The sequence below is a fragment of the Rhinopithecus bieti genome, unplaced genomic scaffold (assembly GCF_001698545.2).
Source record: "Rhinopithecus bieti isolate Rb0 unplaced genomic scaffold, ASM169854v2 scaffold_20310, whole genome shotgun sequence".
Classification (NCBI taxonomy): Eukaryota; Metazoa; Chordata; class Mammalia; order Primates; family Cercopithecidae; genus Rhinopithecus; species Rhinopithecus bieti.
In genome coordinates, this window is record NW_016810331.1 from 1,564,389 (window position 1) to 1,582,096 (window position 17,708).

The 17,708-nt window shown below is 40.6% G+C and overlaps 1 pseudogene; it reads right to left on the reverse strand.

Moving 5' to 3' along the window:
- Positions 1-3,596: 3,596 nt before the first annotated feature.
- LOC108541947 (cubilin-like) overlaps positions 3,597-17,708 on the reverse strand; it is a 37,404-nt pseudogene continuing 23,292 nt past the window's right edge.

Consider the following 17,708-nt stretch of genomic DNA (forward strand, 5'->3'; position numbering starts at 1 on the left):
ATTCTTTCCTTCTCTGGTGTTTATTCTTTGTTGTCCTTTTGAGTTCAAGTGTGAAGATCTGAGATGGTTTTTCTAGATAACTGGAGCAGTTTGTTTTCTCTCTTGTTTGTGTGTATTGTTTTCCTCTTAGATCCCTGGGCTGATGGTTGAATTTCTTTGAGGCAAGAACCCAATGTTATGCCTGCAGGTCATCACCAGGCTACCTTTGCTGGTGGAGGGAAATGATGGATTGTGAGTGCCAGTTAAGGCAACTCCATGACTTTGGTTTTAGCTCCTCACACTGCACCTGCCAGCCCCACATCCAGATAGCACCTGGAACAGAGAGTCCCAAACCTCCTGCATTTCTCTCTCGAAGTTATTTTGGGCTGCAAGGCTCCATTCACTCCTGTTTCACAGGAATTTGTTTTCACTCCTTTTTGAGATAGTAAAAACCAAACTGTTTTTGCTACTCTTACATGCTCAACACTTCTGACACCAGAGATTCCCCCACACATGAAACAGTCCTCCAGCAGACACCAGCTGGGTGTCCTACAGTTTAACTTAATTCTGATACTACCTCAACTTACAGGCAAATCCCATAAGTTAAGGGTGCATTTCCACAAGACTGTCCCCTACTTTAGGGTGACTGTCACTTATACTTCTGATCAGCTATAAATCAGTGTTCCCACACCCCCTTCTCAGGTTTGATTCATTTGCTAGGATGATGGTTAGCCTGTCCAGGGTCCTGATTGCTAGCAGTGAAACTTCATGGTGACACAATTTGGAATCCGGAAACTTATCCCTTGGCCACTAGATCTGGGAAGCTGGCTCAATGTATGTTTCACCAGATAAGAATATTAAGGTTTTTGCCTCGGGACTGGCTCAGGAAATCAAGCAAGACGGAGCTGGGAAGTGTGCTTTGTGAAGTCGGGAGACATCGGTCTTGTGTGGCTGGCTGTTCTCTGCTTTATCCTCAGTGCTCTTGGTATATGTCACATAGCTGATGCTCAATAAATATTTGGAAATGAGTGAATTAAATGTAAAGCAGAACCAGAGGATATACGATGGGTCTTACTAATGAGAGTAGAGTCAAGACTCTTTTTTCCTTCTTCAAGCTGAATTACTCAAAAACTGAATTACTCAATAGCTACTTCCCTTTGCTATACATGAAAATGTCATTCTCCCAAGCCTGACAATCTCCTAACCCACTAAAAAAATCACTGCTTATTTCCTAGATGGTTAGCCTGGAAGATTTTGTAAAGCTTCATTTTGTCTCTTTTTTCTGTATTTTTAATTTTAAAATTACATAATAATATTGACTATGCTTTTCTCAATTTCATGTACACACCTCCCGGATATTCCAATATGCCTCCTAGAAAAGCATGCCCTTCTGAGTGCAAAGGATAGCATTACTTACTCTAATGATGCAATCCATGATCCAAGCATCATTTTTTTTGACAGCAACATCATATTAATCTTGCTTTCAGAAAAGTACTATGTCATTTCATGTTATCATTAAACTTTCCCTGTATTCTGTACCTTTGCATTTCATTTTTTAGATAACAGAGGAAGATCTTATATTTGTCACATTTCATCTGTTACAACTGGCCCATTTTTCTAGCTTATCAAGACCCTTTGGACTTGATGGTGTTATTCATTGTATTCACCATCCTTTCCAATAGAAATGTCACCCATAAAGTTGATATATCTATCCATAATACAAAAAGGGAGCAGGAATTTTTTGTTGTTGTTTGTTTTTACGAGATGGAGTCTCACTCTGTCGCTCAGGCTGGAGTGCAGTGGCGCGATGTTGGCTCACTGAAACCTCCGCCTCCCTGAGTTCAAGCGATTCTCTTGCCTCAGCCTCCCAAGTAGCTGAAGTTTTAAGGTGAGAGTATTTTCTTTATGTGGCTCCATACTCTGTCCAGGAATAATTTCTCTGACATTTGAGTATTAGAGTAAGATGAAGTAATATATTCCACAGCTCGTTTCATTCACTTGGTCTCATGTTCTTAATAACCCTTGATTTTGCATAATTAACATAAAGCAAATTTCCTCTACTAGGGCAGTGTAGCAGGGAAATGTGGGGTTGGAGGCCCCACACATAGTTCCCACTGGGGCACTGCCTAGTGGAGCTGTATGAAGAGGACCACTATTTTATAAGAGAGTGGAGAATACTCAGAGAGATTAAATAACCAGGAGAGCACAGGGTCCTGGGGATAAATGGAGAAAAGGTTCAGCATGGCCAGGAGAAACAGAAGTTTGAGACAAATGGGAGGGAAATAGAGAATCAGAGGTTACAACAAATTTCTCTGTAGTCACGGCAAGGTCTTTGGAGAAGCTCAGATTGACTTAGGGGCATGGCAAAAGGTAAACATAAGTGAGACTTGGGCCTAGCTTTGGAGGAGTATGGGAAAAGCAGATGCATCGGTATGTTAGGGAGGTGAGTCATACTACTACTAATTGACATAGAAGCTAGCATTTACTGATTGATTACTTAATATTTTCCAGGTATTGTTCTGAGTCTTTACACATATATACATAATTATTGCAACCCTGTGGGACAGGTACAATAATCCCCTCATACAAACGAAGAAGCTGAGCACAGAGAGATTAAGTAAGCACTTAACTAGTAAAATTAAAATTCAAACTCAGACAGCTTGGCTCCAGAATTGATTCTCTGGAAGATTCATATGTATATTAAATTCTTTTCCAAAATGTAAAAATTAAACTTGAAATTTTATATATGCCCCATAGTGAAAGATAGAGTTTTAAGTCAAAAATTAATGCAGCATAATTGTGTACAATTCAGTAATATTTATTATCCCTAATTGAACATTCACGTGAAATGTATACTTCTATATTATCATTAACTTTTGTTCTTGTTATTGTTGTTGTTTTTGAGACAGGGTCTCAGTCTGTCGCCCGGGCTGGAATACAGTGGTTCACAGGGTTTCACTGCAGCCTTAACCTACTGGGCTCCAGTGATCCTCCTGCTTCAGCCTCCTGTGGAGCTGGAACCACAGGTCCATGACATCATACCTGGCTAATTTTTGTATTTTTTGTAGAAATGAGGTCTCACTTTGGGTTGCCCAGGCTGGTCTTGAACTCCTAGGTTCAAGGATTCCTCTCATCATGGCTTCCCAAAGTGCTGGGATTACGGGTATGAGCCACTGCCCTGGCTATTATTATTAACTTTGAAAAATGTACATCACATATGCCATAATCATTTCCAAGTCTTTCCAAGATTTTTTTTTTTAATTTCAGCTCAAAATATTAGAATGAAATGCACACTCAAGACTAAAGAAGGTATATTCTATGCTCAAGATAATGTACTAATATTGATTCTTTTTTCTTTTTGAGATGGAGTCTTGCTCTGTCGCCCAGGCTGGAGTACAGTGGTGTGATCTTGGCTCACTGCAACCTCCACCTCCCAGGTTCAAGCAATTCTCCTGGTTCATCCTCTCAAGTAGCTGGGATTACAGGCCCCCACCACCACACCCGGCTAATTTTTGTATTTTTAGTAGAGACGGGGTTTTGCCATGTTGGCCAGGATGGTCTCAAACTCCTGACTTCAGATGATCCATCCACCTCAGCCTCTCAGAGTGCTGAGATTACAGGCATGAGCCACGGTGCCTGGCCTACAATATTGATTCTATCCATGGTTTGGTGAAAACCATAAAAGTTCAGCTTATTCTCCATGGCATTGGCAGGGGTCGTGTATAAAAATGACGAAGTCCTGTCCAGCATGCTGCAGAAGGAAAGTGCTGAGTGAACGTGCTGAGTTACCCACTTAGCTGTCCCAAGTTAATTGGAATGTGGATGGATGCCGTGCACAATCAGCATGACATTTTACGAAGACCTGATTTGAAGAAGCCACAAAGGGAGCTATGCTGGTGTCCTAAATTTGAAAAAAAAAAAAGTACCAAATTATATACTTCACATATTTGGACCTTTTTCTAGAAATGTTAGCCTAGTAACAAAGTACCACATAAAGAAATTTTATAGAATTTACAGTGAACCTGCATATATTTCTTGAAGTAACCTTGCAAAGAATGAATGCCAATGCTTTACAAAGAAGTATTTCTGGGCATGAGAAGTTGAGGGGAAAGGGGGAAGGACTGCTAATTGGTACAGGGTTTCTTTTGGGGGTAATGAAAGTGTCCCAAAATTGGCTGTGCTGATAATAGCCACACAACTCTGTGAATCTACTAAAAACCATTGAATTGTATACTTTAAGGAGGTGAATTGTATGGTATGTAAATTGTATGTATATAAATGTATAGTATGTAAATTATATCTCAATAAAACTGTTATCGAAGAATTTGAACTTCTTTTCAAGTTCTTACTGCAAATTTAATTTTTCTTAAAGAAACATATGTAAGTGAAATGATCACACTAAGTAAAGTATACTATTTTCATCCTCAATGTTTACAGTTTCCTCTTGGGATTTATTTTCATATACTTCTGTGGAACAGTGTGTGTTTGTGTATGTGTTGGGGGGAATAGATAGGTCTCCGTTTTCTCTCACTTTCTGTTCATTCATTTGGCAAATATTGATCAAGGCACTGCCTTGCAGGTATTGTTTTTAGTACTAGGGATATTAAAAAATGAGCAAAACAAGCAAAAAGTCCTGCTCTCATGATGCTTACATTACTGGGTTTTCCTGCCTCAGCTCCACCCCAAGTCATCAAAACACAGACTTATTTCCAAGATACTCACTTTTTCAAATGAGTGTAGATTTTTCTCTGTAAGAGATATATCAAGGTATATACAATATTTTTATTCCTATGTGCATCTACATTTTGCTTCCATTGTAATCTGCTTCCAAATTTCAACAACTTCTTTTCTATTGACAAACTAGTATAGACAGTTAACAGAAGTTTTAGAATGTCCTTTGATTCTCCATGTTGTTCCCATTATTCTTTCATTTGTTTGATGTTCATATTCTGTAGTTGCAAGGGATAGAGGATTTCCCTGTGAACAATGGTATTTACCATAACATAAAATATCTCCCAAACCAGGGGATGGTTTGTATTTATATTAGCAAAATAAGGAGCTACCGCTGTATGTAAATTGTATGTATATAAATGTGTGTTTACATTTTACATAAATATTTACATACATATTTACATACATACAACAGTTGAATTGTACACTTAAGGAGTATACATTAAAAAAGTATATGACTTTTGTATGTGAATATGCATGTAAATATGTATATAAATATGTATGCATATAAATATGTATGTATGTAAAACGTAAAAGTTTTATGTATGTAAATATTAGCAAAATATTACAACTTACAAAAGTTTTATACTTATAAAAGTTGTAAGTATGTAAATATTAGCAAAATAAGAGCTACCTCTATGTAAATTGACTTTATGTTTTATACTTATGTTTTACATTTTTTAATTTATGTTTAACATTTAGAAAGTGTTAAAGAAATCAGTGTACCTTTAAGGAAAAAAACAATTAGACATGAAATTATATCCACGTTTATAAAAGAAAATGTAAAACTGGGAAAATACTGTGATACTTTTAAAATACCAACGGTTTAAAAAATTGATGTATCTCGCTATGTATTACAACTTAATGTGGCCTTGGATTAAATGGCAATCACTTCTCTCAGTGACTCAGTTTTCTTTTATCTGCAAAGTCCAGGATATACTTGTTCTTTCCACCTTATGGGATTGTCATTGTGGGAATCAAATGGGGTTGTATGTTTGCAAGCCACTGAAAACCATACCCACAATAAAAAAAGAAAACCTATCGATATAAAGTCATGATATTGTTAAAATCATCTCTTTTCCTCCCTTTTGAAATGTTCGGAAATTTCAATTCAATGTCTAAGAGCTGGTTAATTTCTAAATCTGACATGCGGCACATTTACTGGGGTCTCTGTGGGTCTTCTATGCATCCCGGTGATACAGTATCTGCTGGTCCTGCGATCACCATTTCTCACCAAGTAATGTAACTCTGTGTATAAAGATATCACTACCAAAAAGTTTATTAAGTGTCGTCTGTAGTTGCGAAAAGTTAGAGAGACCTAAATGTCCACTTAGAGGGGCTTCGTTAAATAAATTAGACTGTACTTATGCAATGAAATACTCTCCAAAAATTAAATATGATGCACCAATGTTTTTATTAATATAAGATATTAATGATATGTTGGTAAGTGGAAAAAACACACCATCAAAGAGTAAAAAATATGCATGTAAAATATATGCAAATATATTCAAAGAAAGGTGTTAAGAATATATGAGAATGCTGGGGTGTTAGAAAAATTAATCTATTTTCTGATACTTCTGAAAATAGCATTTATCAATTTTATAAATAGTATATTGTAAAAAACCATCTAGATTTTCAGCTGATATAATTCTCTGCCTAGTTTGATTACAAAGCCTAAGTGATTAAAGAGCAGAAAAATTAGAAACAGATACCCACTTGCCAACAGCCACTTTTCCCTTACTTACTCTCTTACTCCCTTGTTTTTTGAGACAGAGTCTGGCTCTGTCACCCAGGCTGGAGTGCAGGGTCGCAATCTCGGGTCACTGCAACCTCCACCTTCCAGGCTCAAGCGATTCTCCTGCCTCAACCTCTCAAGTGGCTGGGATTATAGGCGTGTGCCACTATGTTGGCTAATTTTTGTACTTTTGGTAGAGACGGGGTTTCCCTGTGTTGGCCAGGCTTATCTCGAATTCCTGACCTCAAGTGATCCAACTACCTGGGCCTCCCCAAGTGCTGGGATTACAGGTGGGATTACATAAAATGAGAGGACCATAAGCACAGATGCCTGCAATATTGAATCAACATCAGATTCTGAGTTGTTGAGCGAAGATATCAGAACTTTACAAAAACAAACTATCAGTCATCATTTCTTCAAAGAATTCCTGCAATTTTCAGCAAGAAGTAGATAAAATAGAGTCACTTGTCCAAATTTTCTATGCTTTTATTTATGCAGAAATAAACATGGGTATTCAACCCGAGGCAGTGCACTGATGTCACAGAGGGAGCTTTTAAAATACAGCATCCTGTGGCTCCTCCCTGGGAAATCTTGATTCAATAGGTTTCCGTGGGAACTGGAAGTCTAATGGCAGTAACTCCACAGGTGATTCTGATGCAGAGCTGATTTTGGTAACTATTAATAGTAATTTAATGCAATGCCCACCAGATGGCACTCATGCGCCAAGAATAGAAAGGCAAGTCGGAAAACTGCTCAATCTGTTAAAGGCTGTGCTTTGTACTCTGCATGTGTCTGCCTTTAAAAGCCTACACTAGGTCGGACGCGGTGGTTCACGCCTATAATCCCAACACTTTGGGAAGCTGAGGTGGGAGGATCACCTGAGGTCAGGAGTTCAAGGCCAGCCTGGCCAACATAGCGAAACCCCGTCTCTACCAAAAGTACAAAAATTAGCCGGGCATGGTGGCAGGCGCCTATAATCCCAGCTACTCACGAGGCTGAGGCAGGATAATTGCTTGAACCTGGGAGGCGGAGGTTGCAGTGAGCTGAGATTGCACCCCTGCACTCCAGCCTGAGTGACAAGAGCGAGACTCTGTCTCAAAAAAAAAAAAAAGGTCTACATTAAGTGACTCTCATTGTCTAAAATAACAAATGGGAATATAAAATGTTTGTTCTACCCCCGCCTCTGCAGTATGGTCCATAGGATGGAGAGCTGACTTTGGGCCCATGGTAGCGTGAGATAGTTCTGGACATGGTCTCCTGGATCGTCAGTGTTAATGAAATAAAAGTTGAGGGTGAGAAGCCTTCCAGCAGGAGCTAACAGGGCTCACTCGCAGTGCTTGTTTGGATGCGTGCTGGATAGCCGGGGCTCGTGAATGAGCCTCTGTCTCCATAAAGAGACACATTTCCTTGCACATCCTGCAAGGAAAACAGGACAGGAAGTTTGATTCAACAATGTATAAGCCCCCATTCAGTCTGGCTTGTTAGATAATAAGACTATTTTCTTAAGGTGCTGAGACTCTTTGCAAGAATAATGAAGGCAGAAACCCCTTTTCCTGTTCCTCTTCATTGGGCTACACCCTTTCTCCTCCCTTCCCCTCTCTTCCCATCGCCCTCCACCTCTTCCATCCTCAACACACATGCCTTTGACTGCATATCATGACCCAAGGACAAGTTCCTCCAGGACTGTACTTTGAAAATTGGGGGTTGAGAGCAGAATGGGAAAAAAAAAAAAAAAAAAAAAAAAAACTTGATAAAGTAACTGTGGGAGAAAATCAAGTTGTTGTCTCTGTGCTTTTGATGGTGCAGAGATGTTTGCATGGCCTGAGTTGACGCTAATAACGTGAGTGAAGTAAAATTAGAGGTAAAATTCAGCGCTAAACCAAGAGGGAGTGTGTTACTGTAGGTGGTGGCAGGAATGACTTCATTATAAAAGTGACTTTACCAGCCTAATAACTGACATACTTAAGGTCGACTACTTCCAGTTTTGGTGTTAATTTGTTCAATTTGTTAATCTGTATATGAAGGCTGTCATGATTTAGACTACATATAGATTACATATCTGTGGAGATCCAGATCGCCTCCAGGACAGGAAGAAGCTGGCATAGTTACAGAGCACCTGGCTGGGCCTCTGACCACCGAGGTCTAGTCCCACCTCCACCTCTGTCTAGCGGAGCATTCTGGGCAACTCATTAATCTTGGTGGGTTTTTTTTTTTTTTTTAGATGGAGTCTTGCTCTGTTGCCCAGGCTGGAGTGCAGTGGTGTGCAGGCTTATTATAGCCTCTGTCTCCCAGGTTCAAGTGATTCTCCAGTCTCAGCCTCCCGAGTAGCTGGGATTACAGGCATGCGCCACCATGCCTAGTTAATTTTTGTATTTTTAGTGGAGACAGGATTTCACCCTGTGGGCCAAGCTGGTCTGGAACTCCTGACCTCAGGTGATCCACCCACCTTGGCCTCCCAGGGATTACAAGTGTGCAACACTACGCCCAGCCTAATGTTGGTGTTTTATTTCCTGAGCTGATAAAATTTCAGCATTGGAAGTCATCTTTATCTTCCTTTGGTTGCCAAGATTCCATTACTCATGATTATCTTAATAGAACCATTTTCTTAAGATATTTAAAGTGATTTCTGTTTATCTTTTTTATTTTGAAGGTATTTTGGTATTTCAGGACATTTCATAAAGGTGTTCCTCCTCTCTTGCATTAAATGTATTGACATGACTTAAATTTTCTTTAGCTGTTTGATAAGTGGCCAACCAAAAATGTGAGAAGATACTTACTACCCTAAAAAAGCAATTTCTCTCCAGGACTGCCAACAAATGTCAGGGCCTGTGAGAAGCACAACCATTCATATATATGCCAGAATGTCTTCATAAGTTGGATTTTTGGTAAATATTGTTCCTTAAATTCTCAAAGAACTTCCTTGATGGTGAAACCAAAAGCCAAAAAGTCTAACAAAATTGAATTTACAAAAGAATTTTTAAATCTTCATACCTTATATATGCTTCATATATGAATATATATTCTTTTATAAACAGAAATAATGAATAAATGTAGAATTTAATTAATCTGGCCAGGTGCGGTGGCTCATGCCTGTAATCCCAGCACTTTGGGAGGCCAACATGGGTGGATCACCTGAGGTCAGGAGCTCAAGACCAGCCTGGCGAACATGGCAGAACCCCATCTCTACTAAAAATACGAAAATCAGCTGGGCATGGTGGCGTGCGCCTGTAATCTCAGCTACTCGGGAGGCTGAGGTGGGAGAATCACTTGAACCCAGGAGGTGGAGTTTGCAGTGAGCTAAGATCATGCCACTGCACTCCAGCCTGGGCAACAGAGCGAAACTCCATCTCAACAAAACAACAACAACAAAAAAGTAACGTGTACCTTCATTGTTAAAAATCTCTATTCTTAACATGAATTAATCAAGTACACAGGTAGCTAAAAATATAAGGTTACTTTGCCTTTTCTATTAGACACCTTATGTTTTTCTCACCTACATTGCTTTCCCATACAAAATGCAAATGTCTTACCAGTGGATGATGAGGTCCAGATGATTTCATATCCACGATTGAAAATTACACTATCACTCTTAAATTGTAGGTATAGTTCATTATTTTGAGAGAAGACGGGGTTTGGCAGCAGAGTTCCACAGCACTTGCCCAGTAATGGTGAATTGCTGTTACTTCCATTTCTCACCCTTAGGAAGGAGTCATTCATTATTAAACTTACACTTTCTTCTCTAATGTATATACATTACAATGTGAGACAGTTTGAATGATGACACTTTCAGAAAAGCTTTGTCTTCTTATATACCTAAGAATGAAGGGTTTTCTGAAAATACATGCAGAAGTTACCTTCACTTGCAAAGGGGAAAAATGTTCCATGTGTAGATCAAAAAACATTTGTATTTGGATTCAGAAATATCTGTTAACCTACAGCAATTAAAACATCAGACTGCTTTTTTATACAATAGTTTGTGCTATGATCCTGCAACCCTTGCTTTTGGGGAAACATTTGGAAGAATGTAGGTAAAGTGAATTTTTAAAGGGTGGGGATGGGTGGAGGCAATGTTGCCTGCCCTGTTTCCAGTCAACTGTTATACATTTTTCATAGTGTGTGTGTGTGTGTGTGTGTGTGTGTGCACGCGCGCACGCACACGCAGGTTTCCCATTGATAATTACTTGGCTGTAAAGGGGCTATGAAAAAAATACAATGCAAAGTATAATAAAGTTCAGAACAAAAGGAATTTCTGCACGGGTGAAGGACAGAATTATAAATCTGCACAACTTTTGACTGTTGTTAAATGTGTTTTAAAAACACATTCCCAGGCCCTGTTGCTTTTTTGTTTCAACTCCTCATTTTTGAGCAGACACATATAAAACAGGAAATGAGTTGGTGTTTTGGGAGGAGAGAGAACCACACTGTGAATTCAACCACTTTCTGTCTCCCAGCCTGGCTCCTACCCTGCATTCACAACCAGCCCTGCTTCCAGGAGGGCTCTCAACGCTTCTTAAGGAAACGTTACACAGGCAATGTATGTTGGAACCAGCCTGACACGTAGAAATGCTGATTTTACTGATCTATGTATTCTTTTTTTGGAAGTTCCCGTCTTCCATTTGTAATACCATGGTTTAAAATTTGGTTAATTGCTGGTATCTTAAGTCACAGAATTAAGACGGTCTAATCTTGCTGGGCTGTGTTGATCAGGGCAGATTCCTTTTAGGTCTATGTAGTAGCCCATGGGAGAGAATAATGTCTTTCTAGTGCTTCAGGGATTATTCTGCTAGTGTTTAAACAAAGTAGAGTTGCCATGACAGAGTAGCCAGTTATCCACTAGTAGATGGAAGGGCTGCCATATTTAAGACCTGCCAGCACTATACTCTTGAGTTTGGGTGTTTTCACCTAGGGGTCCTCTTTTAAAATGGCGTTGCTCTGAGAGGAGCAGCGAGATACTAATTTCCACTGACACTGCCGATAACTTGTCTTATTCACTTTCCTCTCCTAGAAGGAATGGGGCCACCGAGAGCGGCAGGCATCCCTGGGACACCAGAGGATCCTGAAAGGGGCGGTGAAGGCATGAAAACAATCGCAGATTCCAGGCATGGTCTAGAGCTCGGCCCTCACTCGGTAGTAACACAGAATCCTCAGTCAGACATTTCCGTTCCCACTGCAGTTCACAAGAATGGAATGCTGAGGCTTCCTGGTCCAACTGCCAAGAAACTATGCCCACAGTCTTCCCACTGAGAGCCAGACAGAGCTACATTTTACAGGCCTAAGCTGTGGTTTCCTTTCTTTGCTTATGGGACAGGAAGTTTCAGATCCATTCTACGGAGTAATGAAGGACAGCGAGGAGGAAGAGTTCTCACTCTCCATCGCTGGAAAGCAAAGCTTTACTTCCCAGCGTCTATCAAGCAAACGGCAAATGTTGACTCTGATCAATAATGGTCCATTCAAGCTGCAGTGAGTTAAGAGTTCGTTGCACTGTGACTCCAACCTAACGGGATTATTCCATCTTTCCTCCAGATCCCACTCCCCTCATTCTTTCTGCTTTATGCTTCATATAAATATATGAGTCTCCATAGTAACAAAGGTACATAGGTCCAAGTTGAATAACTTGACTGGCACAAAGAATACTGTGTTTGTCTTTTCATTTCCTCCCTGCTACATACATCTTTTGGTTTCCTATCATGCAAATATTCTTTTAGAAAAGGCATGAGCTTACTCTGAGTATTATTTATGGCGCTACATGTTAAGGCTATTGATTAATAAAGGATTTAGATTAATTCCAAAGGGGAGAGCTTTCCAGGATGATAAAACTCTGCATCAGGAATCATGCTGAAGCTAAACCCATAGGCAAAGACCATGTGCTGGAACACCCTTCCTCACCAGGCTGGACAGAAGGTGACAGCAGCTCTAGAAGTCAAATCAGGTGAGGTGGGTTGAAGGCGAAAAAAGATGTTTTGCTGGGAACAAAAGCTGCAGCTACCAAGAAACTAGCAGCTGAACAGAAGCCCACTGGAAAGAATCCTCCCACAGAAGGAAAGGCGCCTGCTGCATACACTGGTACAATTACATATGCTACAAAGATCAAATCATCTTGGGCAGCTTATTTTGAATGAAGACCTGATCAAAGAGGCAGTGAGAAAAATAAAAAATAAAAAATACAACTCCAGATCAGGTATAGTGGAACAAGCAAACTTTTTGGAAACCTTACTGAAGTCTCTTGTATGGTGAAACAAAGCCAATTTAGAGAGCATCAGGATGAGGTTTAGATTTAAATTCCACTCTCAGAGAAACTCAGCATCCTTATCCTTTTGGGTCTTAGGTTCTACCTGAGTTTATTTCCTAAGGATGAATGCATTTTCAACAGGGCTTGCAAAGGTCACAACCCCATGGACTCTGGGGTTTTTCTGGCAAAACGCAGGTGCTGAGTTCCACACACTGGGTCTGCATCAGGTGAGGCTTATTCAGACCATCTCCTGCCTATGAGCGATGATATTCACGTTCCATCTCACATTCCCAATGCAGGTGATGGGGCAGAAAGACCACAGAGGGAGCTCATCGGGGGCTCTGGAGGACTCCAAAGGTTCAGGCGCACAAGGGGCATGGCTCTGCCTGATCCAGGCTCAAGGGGGGCTTGTCTCTCACTGTGTCCTGGGGTGGGAGTGAAGGGTGGATGGGTGGAGGGTGGGCAAACAGCAAAGTCACTTCTGTGTCCAAATTAGAGCTCTGGAGTTGTAGTGGAGAAAGGACAGACCACACCTCCTGCAACCAGGGAGCACTTATTCAAGGAAACACTTGTCTTTAGAGGATGTTGATGATGCCCCAAACTTACTGTAGGTGTCAGGGAAATTAGGTGAGCTATTTAGTATCATTCAGTTTCATTTTACAGAATCAGCATATTGTTCTTAGACTTTCTTCTGATCCTTTTAGGTCTCAACTTACATATTGCCCTCTTAAAGAAGCCTTCTAGTTCCCAGACTGAGTTAGGAACCCCTACCCCTGCTGGACTCAGTTAGTCCTTTCCACATTGTGCTGTAAGTGGCTATACCCCATCTGTCTTTCCCACCAGATCAGGATTCTTCCGAGGGCTCTGAGGTTCTCAATTTCCAGTGTTTGGACTGGTGCTCTGTAAATGTTTAGGGAATTAAAAGGTAATGAACAAATTAATGAAACAAATAAGAATCATAGAGTATTAGCAGCACTAGAGAAAAGGTGTAAAATCTTAAGTGATCCATCATCTTTTAAATAATTCATTTAAATGATATTCAAATGTATATTACCTCCAAGAAATCGTTTCTGCATTCAATTGAGTTCTTAATGCCAAACAAATGAAAAAAGAGGGAACTGGTGTGGTTCTGGGGGGGGGCTGTGAGAGTAATGGTGCAATCCATGTCATTGTCATAGTTATCTGGTCATCTAGGACTCCTCAGGTTGCCAAAAGCCTTGTGATAGTCTCTGTTGCAATCTTAGAGGAAAAATATGCATAATTAATGTATGCATTCCCATATTCAGTGCTCTTTCAGCTTCACAGGAATAATTCAAAAAGATCATTGCATATGAACAAACTTTAGAAAAAAGTAATCCAGCTTCTTTGTTTACCTTTGAGAGGATTGAGATCCTGAGCAGTGAAGTGAATTTCAAGCAGCACACACAGATGCAGTGCAGCGGCTGTTCACACAAACACCCCTATGGGAAGCATGACACAGGAGCCTTCTCCTTTAAAGAGGAATACTCGAGGATCCTTTGAACTCTTCTGATCACATTGAGGTGGAAGTGGCTAGCATTTTCAGACTTTCTTTTAGGACAAGGAATCGCTACCTTTCCAGACAGGAATCATTTTGCCAAGGATTTTAAATCCATCTGTGAGTTATTTGTGGAAATTTCGTTTTTACCTTTTTTTTTTTTTTGGTAAAAAAAAATCATTCAAAAGTACTACTTTGTTTGTTTAACACCAAAGGCAGTGCTTTCATCCCGTCTGAATTACTTGCCAAAACCTGCCAATACTTAAAATACAGAAGTGCTTCTGTGCAAATAAAACTCCTTCATTGATAATAATTCAGCTAACTCTTGTCAGAGGCTTTTTGATTTTTTTTTTTAGATTAAAACCAGTAAACTTTCTATGTCAACAAAATGCCAACACACTTGCGGGGAAGCGACAGAAAAGATCACACATAAGGGCTGTCACTTCACACTTGGAAGGGGCTTGGCCACAAGCGGGGCCGGGCAGAGGCGCTCCTCGCTTCCCAACTAGGGAGGCGACTGGGGCAAGGCTTTTGGATTTTTTACAAAAATAAATTTTCTAAGATTTTTCAATTTGTGAAATATTAAAGCCTCTGGAACATAAACTTTCAAATGGGTAATTGAATGATATGAGGAATTATATTTTGATTAACGCTCTTGTGAAACCTATACATATATTTCTTGCTAAATAAGTATGTATATTCAGTGTGGTTAAGTGGATAAATTAACAAAATAACTGGTATATTTTTAAAATCAACTACATAGACATTGAAGAAAATGCTAGCCTTCTAAGCATCTTGGTTAGTGTTGTATTCTCTTTACCTCTTTAAAAACCAACTTTAGTAATTTGCTAAATTGGGCCTGGGTTCTAGTTAAGAGATGGGTGTCGTTTTTGTTAACGAATCCTAATTTACTCATAGGAGTCAATTCTAGAAATAATTGCAATTATTCTAGGAATAATTGTAATGATGGCAGCTTTTCTGAATAAAAGATGAAGTTCCAGGACTCACCTGCTATCTGATAGGTGAAACTCATTCTAGAATTTCTGTTTAAAACTCCAGATTTAAAATGACAATTGCAGTACTCATAGAAGAATAGAACACTGGCACAGCTGAAGCATTTCTGCCACACAACTGAATTCTTGAATTTCCATGACCCTGAAATGAAATGGAAGCCAAATCATGTTAGATTTATTTTAGAAGAGAACAGCATAACAGAAATTAAACTGCATATAAAAGTATGGCTTAAATATTTAACCATGGAAATCAGCTCTGTTGTTGGAAGTGGTCTGCAAGAAGACTCACGTTGGCCTTGGAACTGACACAAGCGCACCTTCCCAGAGGAGAGTGTGGAGGGGAGGCAAAGTTTCTGCTGAAACCACAGACACTTCCCTGCTGAAAACAAGACCCCTCCCCTCTCATGCGACTTCCTAGCTGAGGCCTGTGCCATTGCTCCGAGCACCACCAGGCTGTTTGAGAGCTCACTGGATTTCTCCTCCTGGGGCTTTTGCCATTCCTAAGCTCCATGAGACTAACAACCATCATTGCCCTGATCCAGCCCTTGCTACCCCTTAGCAAATCTAATCAGAGCCTTTGGTTCCACTGTTACATCCCCAAGCCAGCCAGGGCCTGTAATGAGGTCCCGGTTCCCCTTTGTAACACTTGGGCAGCCCTCATGACCTCTCAAAAGCCTGGAGTAAATGCAGTTGAATGCCCATCAGTTCTTGCATAAAAACAAGTTGGACCAAAGTCAGGGTATTTGCAGCTTCCCTGTCTCAAGCATGTCTCTAATATCTGCAGTCCTTCAGAACCTACTGAAAGACCCCACCCACCTCTGCTTGCAAACTCCTCTTAGTGCTTGGGACTTCCACTCCTCCTCCCCACCGTCTCCTGCTCTTGGTCCTTGTCTAACTTTACTGTATCCTGTGAACTTCAACTGCACTGTCAATCATTCTCTGTATACATCCCTCACCTTTCCACTTTGTAGCCTTAGCAAAACCTGGTTCTCCACTAGCCTCCTGGTAGAGGCCATTCTTTTCCCATGCTCCACAGTTCATTGAGTAGGAAGGGTAGGGGGCCAGCCTAGGGGGAAGGGAGGGATGCTCCACGTTCCTCACTGCAGCTTCCATCCTCGCCTCAAAGCTGGTTCGCCTTTGAGGGTCTCTACGTCTGGCCAAATATATTCTCGCCATTGTCATCACTCTCACTTACTTTTCTCCCGGTTACTTCCCTGCATTTATGAAAGACTTGAGGTGCCTCAGCTCATAGTAATCTCCTGCCCCTGATTTCCTTTCTGGACCCTTAGACGTTTCAGTGTTTTTACAGACAAGCTATTAAACACCCTCACTTTGTATTTCTTAACACCAGTGACTTCCATCTCTGCATCTCTGTTCATCTCCAATGCCAGTTAGCTACTGTACATCCTCTATAACAGCCCTACACATCATTCTTTCATGATCTTCCAATTAAACCTGCTCTGTCTATTCTTGGATACTCTGAGAATGCCAGTTTCTCCTAGCTCATCCGTCAATGTTTGTCTTTCCTCCCTACCTACCCAGTCTGAAATCCTTGATTGTTTCCTGTATTCATTCAGTTGAAAACATTATTCAGTCATGACAAACACTGGGTCTTACTCAAGGCCACTCCAGCTGCTGTTAAGTTCCAGCTGGTGCCCAGTGCTCTGTAAGTGGCACTCAGTGCCCTGTGGAGTGATCCACCGTGATCCCCATTGTCTTAGCTTCATGAAGCAGTGGCAAACTGAAAGAGCTTTCACCCAAAGGGCCTTGTTCCACTTGGCTCTAAGTCCTTCCAGTAAGGGTACCACTGGGTAATAGGGATTTTGTCCTGAAAACCATTACCAACAGAATGATGATAATCTAGCATCTTGTCCACCTTGAGAGCTTGGGAGCTCATCTCAGTGTCTATGCTTTGCACAAAAATGAGCAAGTCCAGGGCCTATTCAGCTGCCAGCACATCTCATACCTCTCCACATTGGAGTCAGACAAACGGGACTTTTCTCTCCCCAGCAAGACCACATGAGAAGCAGGGGACCCTAGATTTATAATGAAGACGACCCTGAAAACTCAGAAGACAACAAATGGGACTCCACTATTCCACAACATGGGGCTTGAACATGACATTCTTGGAATGAACTGGTGAGGGTTAGTTGCTTCCCCAACTACAGAAAGACAATCCAGGTATTCTCAGATGTTCTCCCTGGTATCCATCCACAGCTCATGGCCTCTCTCTTTACATATTTTCCCTGGATAATCTCATTCTTCTCATTATTTCAATTACCTATATCATGATAATGATGATGCACAAAAATCTTTGGGCCTTTGGTCAACATCCCACTTTGTGTCCAACTATCTCCTCAACGTCTTATTCCAGAGGAAATTCAGACTCAGCATTTTTTAAAGCTCAAAATGACTTTCTTTCTTTCTCTCTTTCTTTTTCTTTCTTTCTTTCTTTCTTTCTCTTTCTTTCTTTCTTTCTTTCTTTCTTTCTTTCTTTCTCTCTCT